Here is an 11,067-nt window from a genome sequence, read left to right on the forward strand (position 1 = left end):
ACCACTACACCAAACTGGTAAAGATTTTTGTGAACGGGGGTACCCTGAAAAGGTTATTTCAAGAGTAGTTACCAGGGCAGCCAGAGTAAATAGATCAGACCTCTTCCATCAAAAGGATCAGAGGAGGGAGAGCACCCTGAAGTAGGCATTAGATTACATACAGTTGGCTAGTGGCATAAGCAGAATCATTAGAAGACATTGGCATTTAGTAAGGCATATACCTGGGTGTGCGGAGTTACCAGCTATCGGGTTCTGATGTACCCGCAATTTTAAAGACATACTAGTGCATTCTGTGTTTCATTCTACAAATGAGGAAGCAATGTCTCCAAAGGGGCATTTTCGTTATGGTAGGTGTAATATCTGTGATGTAGCCACCACAGGTCCAGAGTTTACAATCACTAGTACAGGACACACAATTAAACCAATTTTCCAAATGTAACTCCATGGGCATAGTGTATATTATTGAGTGTACTTATGCTTTACTGTATGTGGGCAGCACTCAAAGAGCAGTGAAGGTCCAGATCCAAGAATGTATTTCAAGGACTAAAAATAAAATAGTGGAAAGACCTCTCACTCAGCATTTTTTGGAGTGCCATACTGATGCCACACAATTCAGATATTCAGTACTACAGGTTGTCAAGACAGATAGGTCCAGGGATCAACATAAGAAACTTCTCAAAAGAGAATCTTTTTGGATGTATGAATACCATGACACCACAAGGTTTGAATCTTATGATAGATTATTCTTGTTATCTGTAGACGATTGGTTAGGACTACAAATACAGAAGGGAGAATGGGGCATCTAGCTTTAAGAGAATCGCATGTAGTCGGAGGAAGGATGTAGATTCCCTTTTAAAGAGATCAATTTACATTAGAATTCACACGCTCATTGACCAAGTAAAGGGAGGTAGTGAGAAGAAGCGGAGACTGCCTTTTGTGAGTGATTTTTTTTTTACTGTTTGTTTAAATCGGATTACATTAAGGCATGATATTAGCAGTGTGTTCTTTATACTATAGGTTATGAATAACATTCCTTGAAAAAGTTATTATGAAACAGGCAAGTAGCTAGCAATGTTCCCTCTAAGCGGTGCAGTGTTGTGAGCCAGAAATCCAATTTGTGAGCAGCAACTTGCAAGTTGTGAGCGTGCCTTTTCGAAAACCAGAATCCATTGATTGATTAAAAGACTTTTGATTTAGGTTGTCTGAGGCATTGGTATTGGGTGCCATCAATATGTTGATGACACCCACTTAGGCATGTGGTTCTCAAAAGCTTATGCCTCAATAAAGTTGGTTAGTCTTAAAGATGCTACTGGACTCTTTACTATTTTGCAACTACAGACTAACATGGCTAACTCCTCTGGATCTACAGAGAAGAATTGTGCATCATCCAGCCCCGCAATGCACTCACTCTCTGGCTATTCCCTTCTATGTTTTATATAAAAAGGTGTTGTGAAGCATGCCTGCAAATGGCTCAGACACCATTTCTTTCCACAGTTTTCTTTGCATTTTGGGCAACATCAGGAAGATGAGCTTCAGTAAGGGTTCCTCTTTGCCCACAAGCAAATCCTAAACAGAATGTGATGTGCAGTCATTCCTCCCTCTACCTCTGCTCTGTCAATTGGCATTTCCTGTCTCTTCTGTGGCCAGGTCTGCAGAAAGAAGAAGGAAGCTGGCTGAAGTTGCAGGGGGAGCACCTATTTAGGTTCCAGCTGAGAGCTGTTCATTGGAACAGCCTAGAACTGGCCTTTAGTCACCCTAGAGGCTTCATGGCTTTAAAACTCTTTCCTTTTCTCTTTGTGAGTTATGGTCATGGAATCTTTGAAATGAAATTGTCATAAAGCGTAAAGTCAGCATTGAAGTCCTGCCTTCTCCTTGCTTGCCATTCTGTTTTATTACACTGTATTGCAATGATCTATTCTCCCCTAAAGATATAAACAGAATGCCATTGATGTACAAAAATACTGGTAAAACTGAGGCCGCAGCTCCCCACTCCCCATGGAGTAATTTAACTAGAGGACAGCCTGTCTTACCAGCACGTGTAAAATTTCCAGATTCAGACCCTAGCTCTGTCATGAATTTTCCTTTCCATGCAAGCCTTTGTGACTGGGAAGTCAATTTTTGGTGTGCATGTAAAATAGATTTCCTTAGTCATGAATTTACACACACACAAAAAGAGTATTTCCCTACCTGGAGCTGGCAACCCTAGGAGTGTGAAACACCACCGCCATCTCCTCCTCCTCCTCCTCCAGCACCCGCGCTGGGCCAGAGAGGCTGCTCGCTGGGCTGGTGAGAAATAGCATGGGTGCCTGCCTCTGCCACCTTTTCCTCCAGCACTGGGCCAGAGAGGATGCTTGGCAGGCTGGCGAAAGGCCTTGGGGATGCCCACCATGGCTCCTCTTCCACACCCGGCAACGGGCCTGGGTAAGGCTGCATGGATGCCTGCCACAGCTCTTTCCTCCGAGGGGCTGCGGAAAGGCCATGTGGGCGGCTGCCACAGCGCCTCCTCCAGAGCCCAACGAGGGGCCTGGGAAAGGCCGCGTGGGCGCCTGCCTTGGCTCTTCCCCTAGAGCCCAACAAGGGGCTGGGGAGAGGCCGCGCAGATGCCTGCCGTGGCTCCTCTTCCAGAGCCCAGCGAGGGGCCAGGGGAAGGCCACGCGGGCGCCTGCCACGGCTCTTTCCCCTGAGCCTGGCGAGGGGGGAAAGGCCACGCGGGCACCTGTTGTGGCTCATTCCCCCGAGCCTGGCGAGGGGCTGGGGAAAGGCTGTGCGGGCACCTGCTGCGGTGCCTCCTCCAGAGCCCGGGGGGGGAAAGGCTGCCTGGGTGCCTGCTGCGGCTCCCCCCCCGAGCCTGGTGGGGGGCCGGCAAAAGGCCATGAGGGCAGCTGCTGCGTTGCCTCCTCCAGAACCCAGCGAGGGGCCAGGGAAAGGCCACATGGGCACCTGCCACGGCTCTTCCCCCCCCCCAGCCTTGCGAGGGGCTGGGGAAAGGCCGCGCGCGGGCGCCTCCCGCGGCTCTTTCCCCCAAGCCTCGCGAGGGGCTGGGGAAAGGCTGTGTGCGGGCACCTCCCGTGGCTCTTTCCCCCAAGCCTGGCAAGGGGTTGGGAAAAGGCCGTGCGCGGGCGCCTCCCGAGGCTCTTTCCCCCAAGCCTGGCAAGGGGCTGGGGAAAGGCCATGCTGGCGGCTGCTGCAGTGCCTCCTCCAGAGCCCAGCGAGGGAAAGGCTACACCTTTCCCTCGCCTGCCGCAGCTCTTCCCACAGAGCTGAGGCTCCTCCTCCAGCGCCTTCCATGTGCTGGGGCTTCTCACCTCTGCGCTGAGTTGTGACAATTCCTGTGCCGTAGCGCAGGAACTCACGTTCGCGGGAACCCTGGTAGCTAGCATCCTGTCAGGATGAAGGGATGAACGGACCACCTGCAGTATCTCTGGGTTCGTCTTTGTCCTTCTGTGCAGCCCCACATTGGGGACTGCTCACACGCAGGCAAGCCACGGAGAGATTTTTCTAACTTAAAATCTGTTAAAGGGGACGCTCATCCCTACTGCGCTTGCACAGTAGCGTTCCCACCAAAACACGGTTGCTAGGGCGAGCGTCCCTGACATTCCCTCAGTTCACCTGAGCCACCAGAGAGCAAAAACAGGAATAATAGAGATGCCTGTGCTGCCTTCTCAGGAGTAGGTTGGAGATGTGGGCTGCCCGGGGAACCACTCCTGCAGCCAAGTTCAGATAGCAGTCACGGTGGATCACTGGGGGCTGGACCAGCTGTGCTCAGCCTCCCTGATGGGTCGCAGCCTGCTTGAAAGACACATAGGTGGCAAGGAGCCTGGCTTTGTGCAAGCCACAGCCCAGTCTGCCACATCCTGGGAGGGTGTCCATGGCTGGGAGCAGCAGCAGTGGCTCCACTGTTGTAAGTGCTGCTAGCAATCAGTTGATGGATGCCCCTTCAGCAAGAAAGTACTCCTCCGCTAAAGCTAGATGATCTGCTCCCATGGCTGCCTGCAGCTCTGATCCTGTGCAGGAGACAGTCGAGGGGTGTTGTGCCTACCATTGACAGGGAGTTACAAGAGTGAGTATCCAGTCACCCTGACCATGGACGCACTCACTCCTCTGCCTGAGGGGGGAGCCCGGCTGAGGGAGATTGAATTGAGCCCTGACATGGGCTGCTAGAAGTCCCCTCCCCAACAATTGTGTCAAGCACGGCTCCTCAGGCGACTGACTCTTTGGTAAGCATGCACTGTGCCAGGATCCTGGCAGGAGCAGCACCCCTCCCTCAGTGGGCCTCAACCACGGCAGTCAACGCTGGGGGGGGCATGGATGAGGGAAGAGGGGAGACTGATGTGAATGAGCTGCCTCCCCAGCAACTTCTTACCTGTTGGTGTGCCCTGAGCCCTCCCTGAGCCAGGACTCGGGAGACAGGAAACCTGCAAGGTAATTCAGGAGGACATTATTAGTTGGACATTCTGGACTCAGCTCTCCTCCTCTAAGAGAGTTCACAGTACTCCCTAAATTTCACTAAGTTCCCCCAGTGCACTCTTGCTCCACCACTGTATGCACCCTCTCCTGCTTTAAGTCCCTATGTCAGGGAGCTCTTGGGCATGGCCTCCGGCCTCACCACCACTTACCTAGGGCCATGGCCCCCCCAGCCAGAGGTTATGTTGGGTGGGCGGGGGACTGATTGGCTGACAGGGCATAGGCTCAGCTGCAGCGGGGGCATGAGCAACTTGGTATCCTATGCTCTGCTGGGCTGCTTGGGTGGGGCTGGGAGTGAGTTTTCCTGTTCAATGCACCTATGGGTTACAGCGCCGTTTTTTGCAGCATAACTTTCCGCTGCTGCAGGGAGTGTGCTTGGGCTTGGAGCCACTTTGGGAGCCAACTAACTTGTGCCCCACCCCTGGCAAACCTCCCTGGGTGCCAGAGCAGGGACTTATGCCCCAGTTCTGTTTCTGGGTGGCCACCACAGTTGTGGGGGGGGGGTTACACAGCCATATGTGCAGGATATGCCAGAATAACCCTTAGTTGGCTTCCTGATCACATTCAGACCCTCATCCCCCTCAGGATTGACCTGTAAGTCACCAAGCCTTCTCTGTTCTTTCTGATTTTCTTTTTCTTTTGTATGTGAATGCTTTCCATTCACTTTTCCTCTGTGTGTGGGGAAAGGATGCGCTGGGTTTGCTTATTTGTTACAATGTAACAATGTTACAACCTTACAACCCTTTCTTGCCTTTGGAAAAAAAGTGTGTGTGTGCATACCCAAGGGAGGAAGAGAAAAGCAGCCACTTAACCCTTTCCTGGCTTTTAAAGCCAGCAGGGAATTAGCAGGAAGCTTAGGAATCGTTCCTGGCTTTGGGAAAAAATATATGTGTGTGCATAACCAGGAAGAAAGAAACCAGCAGAGAAGCAGCCTTATGACCCTTACCTTGCTTTACTAAAAAAAATGGCAGACAAGGAGTTCAGAGACCTGAGGAGGGTAGGAGTGGTTAATTCTGCACAAACCAATCAGCTCCCAGGGGAAAGGAGGGGAGGAGAACAGAAGGTGAGTAGAGAATTCACACTGACAATAATTGGGCCAGATGTGACTGGGCAGTGGCTTCAAAATAACATTGCGGTATGTTTGCAGGGGGGGGGGGGAAATTGGGGATGTCACAAACAAACATCGGTTCTGCATCCCATGACTACCTTGCAAGTATGAAAATCTCCCAAACATGGGAAGCATAAAAGGTGCTGAAGAGCTTTAAAGTCCCAGTGTGAAAAGGACCAAGATCAAGCTTTGGAGAAGTGGGAGGAAGGGAATATGAAGATGAGATTACAAAGGGTACTTTAAAGGAAAACAGAGACAAACAGAAACAGAGGGTACGATAGAGACAGAGAGCGTTGTTACAAAGTTTGTTAACTGTAGAAATGTTGGAGAAGGGCTAGGGTTCAATGAATGAGTACATTCTGTATGCTGACATTCAGTGCATCATATCTCCAGTTAAAAAAAGATCACACGAAGAAGTGTAGAAAAAACCTTTTACCTGCATGAATCCGTGGAGAATTGCTACTAGTCAGAGTAGACAATACTGTGCCAAGACAGACCATTGGCTTGATTTGTCCAAGGTACATGTCCAATGGTTTCTTTACACACAGAAAGCATACGGTACGTGTGCTTTCTATTATTATGATTTGCTCATATTTTTAAATTGTATTTATGTTCATAGTTTTGTAATGGAAGAGTATTCATGTTTTTGATAAAGGAGAAAAGGCAATAAAGACTAATAAAGAATTCAGTTACAATTGTGAGAGGAAAACCCTCTGTAGGCATCTAACTACATGGAAACAACTACATGAAAAAGATTATTTAAATCTAGAGGCCATTTTCCCATTTCCCTCTCTATAGCCTTTTTGTCAACAGACAGATTAAAGAATAGGTGAAATACCACCTTTCCATGTCAGCTGACATCAATTTGAGATTTGTATTGGCCACTGGGCTGTTTCTATGAATATAATCTTTCCACCATGTGATATGTGAATATTATGCAAAGCGTCTATTTTGCTATGAATGGTAGTGTTTGGAAGTTATGAAGTATATAAGAAAAATGTCAGCTGTGAAGCGATTTGGTCATACAAAGGATGGGTTTAGAAGTTCCAGTAGAGGGAGCCATTAGATTTCTTTCCATAGACTGGATTTCTTGTGTATTTCGGTAATCTAGAAAACTCTGTTAAAGCAAAAACGAGATATAGGTAAGAGGCTGAAGAAGAAATTCATTGTCTCTAGTATTGGTCTTTTCTTAGACACATTTTTCTCCTCTGTCTTGAAAACTTAATTTTTCAGTTTAAATCAGTGTCTTAAACTTTCAAGTTAAGGACATGGGCATCTTATCACTGGAAATGCTATTTGAATAGCCAAACATTCTAAGAGTGTTCTTGTAGAGCCCTCAGTCATGAACATATTTACATAATTAGAGAACAATGTCATTTTCAGTCACTGAATGGGTTTGAGAAAAAGACAATTAGTCTAGCTAGCTTTCCCCTTTTTTGGTAGAAATTACAGCCCCAACATATTAAAAGGAAATTAAGGGATGAAAAAGCACTGATAAAACAGTAATGTAACAGCATGTAACAAACATGCTTTCCTGTTAGACCACTGAGTTCTACGTAAGTTGTTCTCCACTCCCTTATTAAAATCAAGCCCTGAAGATCACTATTGATGGAAATGATCATTTCATTACACTGTGTCTGTGATATGCTTATGTGAACTTTGAACATTAAAAAACAGACTTTCTTCTAAAAATGGCTATTAAATAATAATGATACAAGTTGTGGTATGTTCTGTTTTTACTTTTCTGGCCTTATAATACCAATAAATTAGGAACCACTGATTTAGGATAAGCAAAAATCAGCAAGACTGGTTGATGTCCGGAGTATCTGTTGGTTTTGCTGCAACAGATCAGTTCAGCTGGTGCACTGGAATCAGGATGGTGCATGGAAGAGAAAACACTTCATGCGAGTTAATAACACAGAATTTTTTACAACAGTATTTTAAGCATTCTAAAATGACTCCGAAGTGGAAAGGGGAACTCTGAAATTGCATAACCTCCAAGTTACAGAAATTATCTCTCTTCTTATTAGAACATGTGACAGTATACATCGTGTTGTTTGCTTGAGCAGATGGAGCAGAAAGTCTGAAGGCACCCTTTTAGGACATGGTTTGTTTGTTTTAATAGCAGCCCAAAGATACAGACTTTAATGTAGCAAGATGGAACACAACTTTCTATTTTTAAAATTATGCATGGAGAATTATTCCGCCCTGCCAAAGAGCTTTATCATAATACCTTTAATCCCATGTTACACAACAGAAATTGGAAAGATTAAACAAGCATCAAGAAGACCCATTCTTCAATACAGGAATATTAACCCAAGCAGTCCTACCCCATATTGAAGCAAACAATGCCAACGTGTGTCTTGTTAGCGGAGTGCAAACAGAGAAAAGAAGTTACACTGTGCTGATTAAAGAGGCTAAAAAAGTTTATTTATGAAATACATACTTGAGAGTGAAGGAGAGAGATGGGGATAGAGCCCTTGCTATATGACTACATCTGTACTGCCAACGCAGTACACCAGACATTGCCATTTCCAACATGTCTTAAGTCAGCATAGAGATCCATCTTCAGAACAAGTCATTGCAGGTTATTCAAGCAGGAAAGCCAATTTTTACACGAAAGGATAATTTCACAGCCACCCCCCCCCTCTCGGCACAGTGTGCTGCACAGGGTTGCTGTGAGGATAAAAGGGGGGAAAGCAAGAGAGCTTCCTACGCTGAATGTTAAAAATAGGCAATACTTCATGAAATATGTTTGACTATTTAATATCATACAGCATTCCTTCCAGGAGAAAATCTGTTAAGCCCTCTTTCCTGGATGAATTCCAAGGTTTCTTTGTAACCTTTGTACTAAGATTATGTATTCAATTACTTCATGATGAAATATTTGCTCATGGATCTCAGTTAATTTCTTGGTGGAATTTAAAGGTTTGTTTTTGATGCCTGGGGTTGGCACCTGAAAGACTGCTGCTGACATATTATGTCTTCCAACATTTCACAGTGAAAACTGGGACACGAAACTCTCCAGTTCTGATGCTGGAGATCACTGCCCAAGATTTCCCCACCACTATTTACACATCACTGACAACTCTGTTTTCTGTATATTTATTTACTTTTCACTAGGCTATCTTCATTTATATAAAAGCCAAGAAGTTAAGGTCTACACAAAATAAAATTCCATAGCTGTCTACCCAAACCAACAAGCTGTATCTTGGCAGCTATGGTGTGTGAAAGTGCAGTGGCACTTTGCAGTTTCTTGGTAGTCATGTACATGCATTGATGCTAGAGACGGTACAGCTGAATGCCAGGTTGGTATAGTGGTTAAGGGCCAAATTAGACATTGAATGTACATGTAGCCACTCAACAGGGCAAATAAAACAAACACAGGGGCAATTTTGTATTGGTGTAATGGCACGGGGAGGTAGGCTAGATGTCAGCCTCTGGCTGCAGACCCAATCCAAACTGGGCTCTTGAAGCACTATTTTGCACTAGATCATGCACTTGTGAATTATTTATTGATGGAATGCTGTTTATGAGATATATATTCCCTTGAGGAAGGACTTTGAACCCAAATGCGACCTTTTTTTTTTTTTTGGTTCTGTACACATGGAGAGGAACAGCACAATCCTAATCCCCAACACAGCATCGGCGTTCGTGCATCGGCATAAATGGGGCGCCGCTACATGGCTCCCTATGGACTTTTGTAGGAGAGTCCCACCGGTGCCCAAGCGTGAGAAAGTGAGGTGCAGCCACTGTCAGGAGCGCCCGCTCACACCAGCCAATGGCCACACCCTCCCCGGACATCCAGGCAAGGAGCAAGCAGCAGCGCAGCCAATAGGGAGGCTGCAATCCCCGTTGCTACCAACAGGAACCCCCCATCAGAGAGCAGGCATCCCTGTCAGGGAGGGGGGCAGAGGTGACAGAGAAGGTTCAGATCAAACACCCACCCTCTTGCCCATCCATCCCGTTTCCGATGAGGGCCAGGCTGGTGGCTGCAGCTTGGTGCACCTGCAAATACCCCCAACCACTGCAACCACTACAAGAAATAGGTTCCTCCTCCCTGAAAAGTAGGGCCAGATAGTAGGGAGTTGATCTATGTTGCCTGGAAATCAGCTGTAATTCTGGGAGATCTCCAGCTATGTCCTGGAGACTGGCAACTCTAAGTAGTTCCAAGGTTCCAGAGAAGCAGGTGGGGGGAGGCGGGGCCTTCAATGAATGACAGGAATGCCCATTGGGAACCACGTGGGAGGCCAAGAGGCTGTTGGAAGTGAGGGGAATGAAAAGCGTGCACAAACTTGCTGCGGCACCACTTAAACACATCATTGCATCTCTACAATGAGAGAACGAGGGCTGGACCTTGACAGCCATGTCCCAGTACTGGGGAGATGCCCCCGCCCCCAGCATGGGCTGACAGGCCCTCCGCATGCCAGATTGGCCAAGTCCATCCCTGCTTCTGCAAATACATCCCCCACCCCCTGGCAGCAGCTTTCCACATACAGCGACCATCTTCCTGGCTTATCAGATGCCAGCAGCTCAGACTATCAGACAATGAAAATCCTCAGCACCTTCTCCCCCATCCCCCCCCCCACATTCATGGGCCACACTTCAGTTCCCACCCCACTGCCTGAAGTTACATTGAGGGGAGGAAGGAGGCAGGGAGGCTGGACAGGGTGCCACTTGATACATTGGTGGGGATGTGTGAGTGGACATGTGTGACAGGGAGTTGAGAGAGGGGCTAATGGCAATGTCAGTCTCAACATCTGAGAAGATGCACATAGTAAAGAGCAGCAGCAGCAACCCCACAGGTGCAGCTAGCAACCAGCTGATGCAAGACCCTCTGGCGAGGAAGCGCTCTGCCTTGGGGTGATTTTACCTTTAAGGGAGAAAGTTAACAGGTAGTTACAAGCACCTGGTCAAGAGTAGTTTTCTGGGCAACTGCCTCTGGGGCAGGCAGGGGCTGCTGCCACCGTCCTCTCCCCCGCCAAGGCTAGCGGTCAGGTGAGTCCAGGTGATGGGGCAGCCAGCACAAATCAGCGAGCTGGGTTAGCCACCACCCCATCTCCTTCTTACCTGCAAGTGCTACCTTGCTCCTTACTGAGATGGAACTTGGAACTTCAGAGTCAGAGAACCTGCAAGGAAATTTGAGTGGTTATTGTTAGTTAGCCATACATTCTGGACTTTGCCCTTCTTCCCTTGAGCGAGTGCAAAGTTCTCCCACTTTGCTCGCAAAGTCCCCAAAGTGCACTCAGTGCCTGCCACCATAAGTACCTTCTCTTGCCTCGTGCTCAAAGTACCCACAGCAGAATCTGAGAGGCAGAGCCTTTGACTGTTTGCTCACTTACCTGAGGTTATGAGCAGCACAGCCGAATGTTTTGTAGGTTGTGTGAGCAGGTGATTGGGGGGGGGGGCTCGTCCACCCCGGAAGTGCACATGGATTGGCCCCCGTGGTAGTCCCCATCCTATGCTCCTTCAGGCCATGGGGGCAGGGCTGGGTG

The sequence above is a fragment of the Eublepharis macularius genome, chromosome 7 (assembly GCF_028583425.1).
Source record: "Eublepharis macularius isolate TG4126 chromosome 7, MPM_Emac_v1.0, whole genome shotgun sequence".
In the NCBI taxonomy this organism is placed as follows: Eukaryota; Metazoa; Chordata; class Lepidosauria; order Squamata; family Eublepharidae; genus Eublepharis; species Eublepharis macularius.